This window comes from Artemia franciscana, chromosome 20 (assembly GCF_032884065.1).
Source record: "Artemia franciscana chromosome 20, ASM3288406v1, whole genome shotgun sequence".
NCBI lineage: Eukaryota > Metazoa > Arthropoda > Branchiopoda > Anostraca > Artemiidae > Artemia > Artemia franciscana.
This window is the reverse complement of record NC_088882.1, coordinates 30,850,970-30,865,083: the sequence shown is the minus strand read 5'-3', so window position 1 is coordinate 30,865,083 and position 14,114 is coordinate 30,850,970. Positions and strand designations below refer to the sequence as shown.

At 35.2% G+C, this 14,114-nt stretch overlaps 1 long non-coding RNA gene across 1 annotated transcript; it reads right to left on the bottom strand.

The window, feature by feature from the left end:
* Positions 1 to 593: 593 nt before the first annotated feature.
* Positions 594 to 13,836, bottom strand: LOC136040109 (uncharacterized). The gene is made up of 3 exons (XR_010620624.1): positions 13,751 to 13,836; positions 8,929 to 9,060; positions 594 to 791 (listed from the first exon to the last, which is right to left on the bottom strand). It is a non-coding gene; the product is annotated as an uncharacterized LOC136040109 (long non-coding RNA).
* Between the last annotated feature and the right edge of the window lie 278 nt (positions 13,837 to 14,114).

Sequence of the window (14,114 nt, the reverse complement as noted above, 5' to 3'; positions counted from 1 at the left end):
GCAAGAATAATTCCCTGTATGGGGCGATGGTGCTATAATCTTCTTCTTCTTTTAAGTTATCTTTCTAGTTTAGTTATATTTTCTCTTGTTATTTATGTATTATTTAGGATAAGTGTTTAGTTTTTTGGTCGTTTTGTAATTTCATTTGCTTTTTCTTTTCTCCATATGGTTATCTTTGTGGGTTAATAATAAATGATGAACTTGATGAATGCAAAACATGAGTGGCGGTCTATACTGTGTTTGTAAATACTTCTAGTTATCAATGCAGCTTTACTTCGTCTGTTCTACTGATCTGTTAGTCTATTTTATTATACCGTTTTTCTTTGTTATATTAGCTTTGTTGTGCTTGCCATTGTTGAGTTACGTGTACTTTTGCTTTGTTTATTAATTTTTTCTCTGTGATTCACTGTTTATACTTTTGTATGTTTGTGGGTAATAAATACTATTATTATATAATATATATATATATATATATATATATATATAAATATATATATATATATATATATATATATATATATATATATATATATATATATATAGAGAGAGAGAGAGAGAGAGAGAGAGAGAGAGAGAGAGAGAGAGAGAGAGAGAGAGAGAGAGAGACTGATGAAAACACTTACATCGAGAACATATTCTTGAATCACAGCATGGATTACAATTCCAATAAGGATATAGAAGAAAACACCTAGGCTATCTTTCCATCCACTGGTATAATAGTTTTCTGGTGCACCCACAAACGTGAGATTATGTTGCATGGCTATAAACGAGGATGCCAATGGCTGTGTCACCTAAATGAAAATAAAAAGGGATAGAAATATGGCAGGACACACTAAAAGGGGTAACAAATATCGCAGGACAAATTGAAATTTTTTAGTCAGTATGTCTTAAGTGTTTTAAGTTACTAGATTAAAAGAAAAGGCTATAAAATTAAAGTGGCAAAATTTAATTCAAATGTAATTAACATTTAATTTATTACATCTTAACAAATATGGCGGTCAAAATTGGAATTTTTTGAGGCAGTAAGTCCTAAGTATTTTAAGTTACTAGCTTAAAAAGAAAAGGCTAACAAAGAAATGGCAACATTTAATTTAATTCAAATGCAATTAATTAGCATTTAATTTAATGCATCATAACAAATATGGCAGACAAAACCAGAATTTTCTAAGTCATTAAGTATTTTAAGTCACTAGATAAAAAATTGGCCACAAAATTGAATGTCGCAAAGTGAGTAGGTGGCAATAAAAGGGACATAGGACTGAAATGCACACAAGTGAAAAATAATATCAGAAGGCATCACAGGTCAAGAACACACTTTGATACTGAAACAACACTGGGAAACGTTTGGACTTACAACATCAAGCATGATAAAAACAAAAACTCAAGCATAGCAGAATCATACATGTTAAACATAGGCAAACACAAAAATTGCGAGAAAAGTGGAACAAAATTAGAATTTCACTCTGGTGATGGGTCATGAATCCTTTCAGCGGAGTCGTCCTAGCTAAGCGGTTACCGCACTCGTTTGAGGATTCTTTGTCCATGGGGCACGGGTTCAATACCAGACATAGCTGGTTATTTGGTTTAGGACAGGGGTCAGTGGAGTGACTCTGTGAGCTCAGCCAGAGAAGATCCAGCACTTAATGGATACCTGGAGAAATCTGGGGAAGGTAAGCAGGAAGGGTGTGTGAAAGCACAGGATGGTTGGCCCCCAACCCCTCATTGCACTTCTTTGCTGAAGGGTCAAGAAACCGAGATCACGCCACCGGTTTAGACCCTAAGGGTCTATGCCGTCTTACTTACTTACTTTCAGTTATAAAGAAGAAATGGATTTTTCCATAAGTTGATGTAGTGCCAAAAAGAGATTAAATGGGGGGGTGAGTGGGCTCTTGAGGGGTTAAATGAGACCCAAAGAGAGGGCTCGGTTGATTTGCCATTTACGACAGCATATTCAGGTAGAGGGTGAACACACTAAGAACAAACATATAAAATAGGCCCTCTGAAAACGTACATTAATCAAATCACTGACAACAACACATGATTTTCTATCAGACAAATTCAGACAGAAGTTGTGTATGTATGAAGCAAAAATAAAACAGACACGCTTAAAAACTGATTCTAAAAATCTATACATCCACAAGGTTTTTATTTTGATCCCTGAAGTTACAGCACTAGACCATTACAACGTTTCGGAATCATAAATAAAAGGATTGGTTAACGGATGTGAAGACAGACTTCACCCAAAAATAAAACAAGACCCCAAAAGCCTAAATGGTACTTACTTCCAGCCGAAGAGGCTCAATGACCCCTACAATCAGAGACGACCTATCCCAAAAGAATTACTGCAGTCCTATCTGCTTATCACCACCAAATTTAATTGAGGTCCAACAACTAAGCCCTTCTGATGGATGCAGATGAAAAGAATGTAGATCATCTCTTGCCAAGATTTAATTAAAAACAGAAACTGGAAACTAAAACTATGGCTGATGACCAGGTTTGGTTTAATGAATTCTGCCAGCATGTCAAGTAAAAGTTTGAACTAAGCTGGTGCTCAGGTCATTTAGAGAACTAAAAAGCACTATTATGCTAAAGAAAGGACTTAAAAACTTCCTATTTTTGACCATAGACCAAATCAATTATGAAATATGAAGAGGCATAACAGGGCATTAATTGTTGTTTGTTTCTAAGGACTAAGTTTAGTTGAAAACCAAAATCCCCTCATGATCAATATATTACTAGGCAAAAAATTAACATTCCTCATCTGCCTCCTCCTCTCTCTGAGGGCATATTTTGTCCAGAAAAAAGAAAGGTGCAGTTAAGGCACTAGTTGTAAATTTGGTCAAGTTTTTCAAAGACTTTGGTCAAATTTTTCAGGTAGTTGTTCTGATGACAGCAATTTAGCAGCTCCTTCTGCAGAGGTTGGATTGATTCAGTGCATACAATAACTGCAATTTGGAAACTAGCTCGTACCTCCAGCCAATTCCGGTTGGGACCTAACATCTTGTTCTGAAAGAAGTCTTGACAAAAATAATTTAGGGATCTCAGTCCTTTTCCCCTGGAGGGCTCAAATCAACCATTGACAGACAAAATGCAACACATATTGTCTCCCAACTGATATGGTTCTGACACCTGAAACTCTTCACCTATATGTCTTAAGACCAAGAACATAGGATACCTCAGTAGCCTCAATCCATAAAAGAGGAAGGTATAATAGTTTTCCAAATCTAGGGGAGGGGGTAATTTTTTTCAATTTGTTCAAAGAAACGAAAAGCATTTCAAATGGAAGTGTCCTAAATAATGAAAAAAGATATTTTTAAATCTAGGAGGGACAAAACACCATCCCTCCCCTGCCCCCTCCCAGCTAATTGATGGCACTGGGAAGCCCTAGCAAGAGAGCTGAAATTGAGTATGAGAACCTAAAAGGCAAAAAAATCTGGTTCTGTTTCTGCTTTTATGGATATACTAACTCAGATTTTACAGCTGATAGGAAACCAGAACCAAGATGTGATCATCACGGGTGATTTTAACATTACTCTAGCCTTTCCTCTAACAAACAGCTCAGTGGGTCTTATCACTATTATGTCAGGGTCTAATCTTTACCCCTCAATTACGATTCCAACCAGAGTAACAGAAAATACACACTCACTGATCGACAACATTTTTTCTACATTATGTCCAGCGAAGGTATCAGTCATCACCAGCGACACATCTGATCATTTTCCTATACAAGCTATCTTCAACACAGCGAGGATGCCAACTCCGCTCATAAGAACTAACCAGGATCAACAAGTAATTAATCTTAAAGAGGAGAATCTTAAACTGTCAAATGATGAGTTAAAAAAAAAAGTTTCTTGGACAGTGTCCTTGCAAATGAAGATGTGAACAAAGGTTTTGAAATTTTCAATTTTCAAATTGGGGGAGGGTTGAGGGGAGGGGGCTATGCGGGAGGATCTTTCCTTGGAGGAGTTCGTCATGGGGGAAGAGAAATTCAATGAAGGGGGCGCAGGATTTTCTAGCATTATTGTAAAAAAAAAACAATGAAAAAATAAATATAAAAAAGTTTTTTCAACTGAAAGTAAGGAGCAGCATTAAAACTTGAAACGAACAGAAAATATTATGCATATAAGGGGTTCACCTCCTCTTAATACCTCACTCTTTACGCTAAAGTATTTTTTTTTTAATTTCAACTATTTATTTTACGACCTTTGTGATTCAGGGGTCATTACTGTAAAGAGCGAGGTATTGACGCGTGGATGAACCCCCTCATTTACGTAATAAAAAAAATACAAATATAGAAGTTCGTTATGTAAGCTAATTCGTAAGTTACGTATATGTTTTACTAATAAAAAAGTTCGTAAAAAATTAAAAGTTCTAGTTGCCTTTTTAAGTAACCGAAAAATTGGAGGTCAACTGGGCCTCCTCCCCCCACTCCTATTCTCAAAATCGTTTAATCAATACTATGAGAAAGCCATTTAGGCAAAAAAATAAATATGCAAATTCCGTTTTAATTATTCATCAGCAGAGAGCCGAAATCAAAATATGGATTAACTGAAAAACGTTCAAAATATAAATAAAAAAAAAAATTTAAAAAAAATTTAAAAACGTCAAGAACAATTTAAAAAAAAATAATAATCTTTTTTGTGTTGCTTTTTATTTGTTTTGTGTAAGTCCTAGATACGTGAAAATAAAAGAAAACTAGTTTTTTTTTAACTGAAAATAAGGAGCGACATTAAAACTTAAAACGAACAGAAATTACTCCGTGTATGAAAGGGGCTGTTCCCTTCTCAACGCCCCGCTGTTTACGATAAAGTTCGATTCTTTCTCTCAATTCTACTTTATTGAACAGTAAAAACCTTTAGCGTAAAGAGCAGGGCGTTGAGAAGGGAACAGCCCCTTCCATACACGGAATAATTTCTGTTCGTTTTAAGTTTTAATGTCGCTCCTTACATTCAGTTAAGAAAACTAGTTTATTTTTATTTAATTTCTGAATGCTTTTGAATTAATGCATGTTTGATTTTGGCTCTCTGCACATCAATTATTAAAATGAAATTTGCATATTAATTCTTTTTTTGGCTAAATTGCTTTCGCTTAGTTTTGATCAGACGATTTTGAGAAACTAGAAACAAGAGCTAAGAGCTCATATGGCACTTGTGACGAGGCAAGAAGAGCTAAGAGACAAGAGATCATATGGTATGAGCTCTAAAAAAATTCTATGAATCAATAGATTGATTTAAAAAGGAAAATAACAGGCTTAATACCGGCCAGGATTTAAAATAAGAGCTCTGAGTCACGATGTCCTTCTAAATATCAAAATTCATTAAGATCCGATCACCCACTCGTAAGTTATAAATACCTTTTTTTTTAATTTTTCCTCTCCCTTTAGCCCCCCAGATGGTCGAATCTGGGAAAACGACTTTATCAAGTCAAATTGTGCAGCTCCCTGACACGCCTACCAATTTTCATCGTCCTAGCACGTCCAGAAACATCCCTCCCCCAACTCCCCCAAAGATAGCGAATCCAGTACGATTCTGTCAATCACGTATCAAGGACATTTGTTTATTCTATCCACCATGCTTCATCCCAATTCCTCCACTCCAATTGTTTTCCAAGATTTTCCCCTCCAACTCACCCCAATGTCAAAAGATCTGGTCGGGATTTGAAATAAGAGCTCTGAGACATGAATTCCTTCTAAATGTCAAATTTCATTAAGATCCGATCACCTATTCGTAAGATAAAAATACCCCAATTTTCACGTTTTCCAAGAATTCCGGTTTCACCCTCCAACTCCCCCCAATGTCACAGGATCTGGTCGGAATTTAAAATTAGAGCTTTAAAGCACAAGGTCCTTCTAAATATCAAATTTCATTAAGATCTGGTCACCCTTTCGTAAGTTATAAATACCCCAATTTTCAAAATTAACCCCACCCCCACCCCCAAACTCCACCAAAGAGAGCAGATCCGGTCCGGTAATGGTAGTCACGTATCTTAGACAGGTTTCTATTCTTTCCATCCATTTTCATCCTGATCTCACCGCTTGTAGTATTTTCTAAGATTTCCAGTCCCCCGAACTGCCCCCCCCCCCAATTACGCTTGATCCGGTTGAGATTTAAAATAAGAGATCTGAGTTACGAGGTCCTTCTAAATATGAAGTATCATGAAGATCCGATCACTCCTTGGTAAGCTAAAAATACGTCATTTTTTCTTATTTTTCAGAATTAACCCCCCTCCCCCAATAGAGCAGATCCGTTCCAATTATTTAAATCACGTATCTAAGACTTCTGCTTATTTTTCCCACCAAGTTTCATCACGATCCCCCAATCTAAGTGTTTTCCATGATTTTAGGTTCTCCTACCCCAAACTCCCTCCCAATGCCACCAGATCCTGTCAGGATTTAAAATAAGAGCTTTGAGACACTATATCCTTCTAAATATCAAATTTCATGGAGATCCGATCACCCGTTTGTAAGTTAAAAAACCTCATTTTTCTAATTTTTCAGAATTACCCCCCCCCCCCCAACTACCCCAAAGAGAGCGGATCCGTTCCGGTTATGTCAATCATGTATCTAAGACTTGTGCTTATTTTTCCCACCAAGTTTAACCCCGATCCCTCCACTTTAAGTGCTTTCCAAGTTTTAGGTTTCCCTCTCCCAACTCCCCCCCCCCAATGTCAACAGATCCGGTCGGGATTTAAAATAAGAGCTCTGACACACGATATCCTTCTAAATCTCAAATTTCAATGAGATCCGATCGCCCGTTTGTAAGTTAAAAATACCTCATTTTTTTCTAATTTTTCAGAATTATCCCCCCCCCCCAACTAACCCAAAGAGAGCGGATCCGTTCCGGTTATGTCAATCATGTATCCATGTATCTAGGACTTGTGTTTATTTTTTCCACCAAGTTTCATCCCAATCCCTCCAATCTAAGTGTTTTCCAAGTTTTAGGTTTCCCCCTCCCAACCCCCCCCCCAATATCACCAGATCCGGTCGAGATTTAAAATAGGAGCTCTAAGACACGATATCCTTCTAAATATCAAATTTCGTTGAGATCCGATCACCCCTTCGTAAGTTAAAAACACCTCATTTTTTCTAATTTTTCAGAATTTCATTGTCCTAGCTTACCTGGAAGTTCCTAAAGTAGCAAAACCGGGACCAACAGACCGACAGAATTTGCGATTGCTATATGTCACTTGGTTAATACCAAGTGCCATAAAAAGGGGTGGGGGAGGAGGCTTAGGTGCTCTCCAATTTTTTGGTTTCTTTAAAAGGCAACTAGAACTTTTAATTTTTAAAGAACATTTTTATTAGTAAAAAGTATACGTAACTTAAGAATTAACTTACTCTATTTATTTTTAATATTTAAAAATAAATATTTTACTCTATTTAACTAAGAATTAACTCTATTTATTTTTCATTGTTTTTTGAATAATACTAGAAAGCCCTGCACCCCCTTCACGGAAATTTTCTTCCCCCCTGACAAATTCCTCCATGGAAAGTTTCACCACACAACCCCTCCTCCTAACCAAAAAATCTCCCTGAAAACGTCTGTACACTTCCCAATAACCATTACTATATACAAACACTGGTCAGGGTTTTTAACTTGCAGCCCCTCCCATAGGGACTGTGGGGGAGTAAGTCGTCCCCAAAGACAAAGTTATAAGGTTTTTCGACTATGCTGAATAAAATGCCTATCTCAGAATTTTGATCCAACGACTTTGGGAAACAAATGAGCATGGAAGGGGGCCTAGGTGCCCTCCAATTTTTGATCACTTAAAAAGGGCACTAGAACTTTTCATTTCTGTTCGAATGAGCCCTCTCGCAAAATTCTAGGACCACTGGGTCGATATGATCACCCCTGGAAAAAATAATAAATAAAATAATAAATAAACATACATCTGTAATCTGTCTTCTGGCAAAAAAAATTCCACATATTTGTAGATAGGAGCTTGAAACTTATACAATAGGGTTCTCTGATACGCTGAATCTGATGGTGTGATTTCGTTAAGATTCTATGACATTTAGGGGGTGTTTGCCCCTATTTTCTAAAATATAGGTAAATTTTCTCAGACTTGAAACTTTTGATGGGTAAGACTAAACTTGATGAAACTTATATACTGAAAATCAGAATTAAATGTGATTCTTTTGATGTAACTATTGGTATCAAAATTCTGTTTTTTAGAGTTTTGGTTACCATTGAGCCAGGTTGCTCCTTACAACAGTTTGTTACCCCAAACTGTTTGATTTGCTTACTCGGGTGGTCAGGGCCTGTACACAAAACTATTTTTTGGTCTATCAATGCACTAATAGTAGGCTACATGTCATTACAAAATTCTAAGTTGCTGATTCTGAAGTAATTATGGCTAGATGGATAGCAAAGCAAATAGGAAATTAGATTTAGTTGTATTTTTTTTCTCTCCTTTTTTTCTTAACTGTTTGGTCTTATTTCCTGTTAATTCCAAAAACAAATGTATTCATATCATTAGGAATGAACAAAGATTAATATTGTAAATTTCATAATAGTGAGTATCATAATTATGAACTTTCTTTCCTTCTCAATAATTGAGAGAGTTCATTGTGAGTTATGATATGAATATACAGATTATAAGTTCAGGGGAAGGTATTTGCCCCTTCCCCACACCTAGTTCATTAATAGGAATGTCATTATTATGTATATTAATAAATAAATAATATTTACTGGTGTTTAATTTCTTTGTAATCAACAATTATAATTTATTCATCATAGGCTAATTCTAAAGAACAATGATACAATAACAAACATATGAAGTAACACAATAAAAGAAAATCCTGAAGAAGAATAATATACAACAAACCAAAAAATTTTTTCTATCTGTGTCAAAGTAAAAAAAGAAAAAAAAAGAAAAAAATGAATATCCTTATTAGCTAATTAATAGCCAAGTACTGATTTAGCTTACCTGGAACAGCAGTCCAATAATAAATACCATTGCAACACACGAGACAATATCAGCATGATTCTGCAACACAAATTCATGACTCAATATGGGAGGACTTTTTTTGGATGATGACTCTACTGGTTTCATTGGCATCTAGAAGGAATCACAAATTTAAAAAAGCTTAAAACATAACACTCTCCTTCTAGAAAAAGCTAAAAAAGCTAGAAAAAGCTTCTAGAAAATGCTCGAGTGCAGGTGGCACCATTCTATTCAAGGTTCAAGGAACCATTCAAGGTTGTAATCAGGCAGCTACTCTGGATTCCATATCTAGGGGAGGACACTTTGATTAAATTTTTCACTTTCATTTGACTTTTTTTTACTTACATTTAAGCTGGGAGGGATGTGCTATAACTATTTTACCCTGGGCACCAACAACCCTAGGAGCAGCTCTGAATATGGGGGAGGTTTTTTGTATCTCTGATTTATTTCTTTTTTTCATGCAACAACAAACCCTCGCATGGAACAATTTTTTCTGAAAAGATATACTCTTTCCTGATTCCACTCTCCTCATGTGGTTTCCCATTTACTGCTGTACTTAAAATATAAAAAAAACCTTTCCCCTTGCATCATGAAAAAAAGCAGAATATCCTGCTAGTTCATCATCTCTCTACTCTTAAAAGTGCTACCCATGTTTTGTACTTGTTTTTTTTTTCTTTTTTTGGATGTCACTGTTTAATTTTTTTATATTTATTTGTCTTTATCTTCTTAACATGCTATGACCAATCTTAGTTTGAACAGTAACTAATAAATGAATTATCAAATTGCAAATTTCTTCTGCATCACAAAAAAAAGAGCAGAATATCCTGCTAGTTCCCCTCATCTCTCTACTCTTAAAAGGTGCTACCCATGTTTTGTATTTGTTTGCTTGTTTTCATTCTTTTTTTGGATGTCTTGTTTAATTTTTTTATATTTATTTGTTTTTATCTTCTTAAGATGCTATGACCAATTTTAGTTTGAAAGTAACTAATAATAAATTATTTTTCTCATATTATTGTTTGAATTCTTTTAGTTTATATTTGCTTTTATGCTTTACATTGTCCTGCTCTTATTTATTGACCCTGAAATTTGGATTTATCCCTTTGAGGCCTCTGAAAGAATTTTTTTTGAAAAAAATATCTTATCTCATGACTGTACTAATTATGAGATCCAGTCTATTTTGGATGAACAGATCTCAAAGGCAAACAAATGGTTCTGTCCAGAGGGAAAGAGCAGTAGCAAGTATCCTATCCCTGAATTTGAACATCTATTCTCCACTTCCATTGGGATCTTCTATCTTGTCTGCTGAATTATGTGCAATTTGCCTGGCCTTGGATCTACTTATAAATTATAACAGGGAATCTGAAAATTTACTCTGTCTCTCTGACTCCAAATGAGCATTACTATTGATCCAAAATATTAATAGAATTACCAATGACAGGGTATTATATAATATTAGAAGACAGCTTCTTAATTTTAAGATCAAAGGAAATGAGGTTTATTTTCAAAATGTCCCAAGTCATAAAGGCATCAAATATAATGATATGGCTGATTCTCTAGCAGCAAAAGCTTCCATGCTAATTCCTAGTCCTTCCTCTGACCTCAATTCACAAGATATTATCAGGCAAGGATCCAATGTTAATCACAGTAAATTGGTTTTACCTCCATTTGATACAAGATTAAATATGGTGCTATATTACCGGCTGAAATCAGGTGCCCTACTTCTAAATAACTTGTTATTTAATTGGAAGCTACATCATTCCCCTTTATGCCAAGTCTGCTTTTCAGCAGATGAAACAATCCAGCATGTATTATTTGATTGCCAGGCTCAGAGTGAGGAGACTGTTGCTCTTAAGCGTTTCTGCTCCTTAGCTAAGATTCCAAATACTTATGCAGCTATCCTGGATTCTAACCTATCCTGGGATATTGGTTGTAAGATATTTAAGGCATCAATTGATATCTTAAAGAAGAGAAATATTGTTTAGTAACAATTAAAGCTTGAAGAAGTCAATTTTGAAAAAATGTTATTTATCTATAGTTTTTGATTGTGCAGAAGAGAGCAGGAATGAGTAGGAAGAGCTGTATTGGTACTGGCAGGCCTAGTGGCCTTAAACTGCTGGGGACAGGTAGCTCAGGTACTCACCCACAATCAATAACAGCATATTATTGTACATAATTACATATATTCATTGTTTACTGACTGGAGGAGAATAGTGCTTCCAGTGGCTAGTTTTCCTGAAGAAGAAGTCAAAGAGGTGAAGGACTTGTTGTTAGTCTATATACCTCACTACAATTTTTGGAACTGGAACTGTACTAACTAATGCATGAATTTGTTCTGAACAAGAATTTGTGCTATTGCAGGAATTGTGCTGAGGATGAGTACAAACATTTTTTAAAGGGGGTGATATGACTAGTTTTGTTGACACTAATTGACAAATATGAAATAAGCCTAAACTCAGAAAATGCTGCCCAATCTTAGAAATAGGACAATATAAGTTAGAATAGCATATAAATTATACACAGACTCTGTCATTGACATACTAAGACCAACTTTATGAGAAATTTTGTGCAGGGTTGGAATTGCCTTGTGGATTTTCCTGTGGAGGAGAGGGATTTCTGTGGAAGAAATTCTCAATAGGGGAAATTCACAGGGGGAAAAGGGGGTATTTTACATGGGAGTAACTTCCTACACAGGAGTTTCCCATGAGGAGGAACCAGATTCCCCAGTACTATTTGGAACAAAATCAGAAATTAAATATAAAAAACAAGTTTTATCAACTGAAAGTAAAGAGCAACATTAAAATTTTAAACACAGAAATTATGCTGTATATAATAGGGATGCCCTTCTTCTCAATACCTTGTTCTTAATGCAAAAGTTTAACTGTTTGTCATAATTTTTTAAGAAAAAAATAATAGGGCTATTTAATTGGAATAAGGATATTTTAAAAAGTACTAAAACTTCAGCCTGAAGGGTGAAGTATTGAGGGGGCCAACCCCCTTAATTTCTTTTTGTTCTAATTTGTAATGATGTTCTTTACTTTTAGTTGAAAAACTATTTTTTTATTAAATCAATAAGAAGAAATCTTTTTGCTATTGAAAATTTAATGAGTAGGGTAAGACTCCCCCCTGTAATTGGCCAGAGCCTAATCTTGGATAGATATCATGATTAAAAAGTGTTTTTCCTATACACAGACAACAAGCTCCTAATCTTGGACATAAGGTATGCCTATATAGCCAATCTTTACATAACTGGGATTGGATAAGAGTTAGGTTTAGATAGAGTTGGGATTGGCTGATTACTAACTTGGAAAACCCTGCTTTGACATTTAACTTTGGACTGTCTTACCCCTATAGCCTAGCCTATTTAAATACAATTTTCCTGCACAGCCAAGCCAAGGCTACTGTATTTGACAACTTGGTAAAATTCTAGTTTATTGACAGAAAGTTTATTTCTGTTGCTAATAAGGGGTAAGATTAACCTTTACCCCCCCCCCCAAAATGTGCAAATATATACCCTGAATTGTTATATAGGCCCATATAGATAGAGTAATACTTGGTAAAATTCTAGTTGATTGACTTCTTGCTATCTCAGAAAGGGTTTACATTAGGAAAATGAAACTTTCAGGGATGTGTCTACAGGCTAAACTATGTCCTGGGAAGGTATTTTGAAGTACCTACAACAACTCCTTCTCTCTCTAGAGGGCCCTGACCTTTGATGACCTTTAAAAATATGTGTGTTATAAAAGTGAAACCTTGCAAAATGGATCTTCTGCTTATTACTTTATTTATTTATTTGGTAAAATTCTAGTTAATTGACTTCTTGCTATCTTGGAAAGGGTTTAGGTTAAGAAAATGAAACTTTAAGGAATGGGTCTACAGGCTAAAGTATGTCCCAGGAAGGTATTTTAAAGTACTTACCTCCACTCCTTCTCCCTCTTGAGGGCCCTGAAATTCGCCTACATGACAAGTCTATACCTATTGAAATTTTGAAAAAAATAACATTTTACCTTAATTTTCAGTTACTAGTTGCTTTTCCTCTGCCTTTAGTTCTGAAAATCCAATTCCTGTTATTTGAATTGAATTTTGAACCATATCAGTGTTTTTTTTTTTTTTCAAAATTTAGAAAATGTAGGCTATTTGCATATCTTTAAAACCTTATAAAATGGAACTGAGCAAAGTTATGAAGCTAAAAACAATTTTGTTGTACTTCAATTAAGCAGAAGATCTATTTTGCAAGGTTTCACTTTTATAACACACATATTTTTAAAGGTCATCAAAGGTCAGGAACCTCTAGAGGGGGAGGAGTGGAGGTAGTTGCTTGCAAATACCTTCCCAGAACATACTTTAGTCTGTAGATTTGTCCCTGAAAGTTTCATTTTCCTAGCCTAAACCCTTTCTGAGATAGCAAGAAGTCAATTAACTAGAATTTTACCATTTATTTTATTCTGCTTATAACTTTATTTAGAAAGAGCATAAAAAAGACAACAAGTGATATGTTCACTTTATTTGTAAGTCAATAGTAGCCTATGAACAGGAAAATATTTACCCTGGATTCATTACTAGAAGTTTTGCATTCTTAGCCTAACTACTTTCCAAGATAGCATAAATTAGGCTGTCTAGAATTGTACCGTTTCTCATTTAGCTTAGCCTGCAGTTGGTTTAAAGGCCTACTCTCATTTACACTAGCACAAAATTTGAAAATAAAAATTGCCACCAATACACTTTTTAAAGCTTTAGATATGAATATCAAACTCTGCAGGGGTAATCTTAACATATTCAGCTCTAATATCTTTTATGAACTTCATACCCTGTTTGGATTAATACTTTCTAGTTTCTAGCCTACTTCTGTTGTTGCTGGTGTGCTCATAAAATATTTGGTGAGTTTGCCTTTTGTCACCAGAGCTGCCGCCTGCAGAAGAAACCATCGTAAAAGTCTCTGCAAAATTTTAAGAAAATCCCAGTATAACACGAAATAGCTTACTACATTTGTCTAAAAGTCAATTGTTAATTTGTCTAAGAATAAAGACGAGGACTAATGCTTCTTTAAGTTCATCTTTCGATCAGAGCCTAAGGGCATCAAGAGCATTATTCACAAAAGCCGACAAAAATGCCCCTCCAAAATCATTTATTTCCCAATGGCATCCGATCCAAATTTTAAGACAGCCACTTTG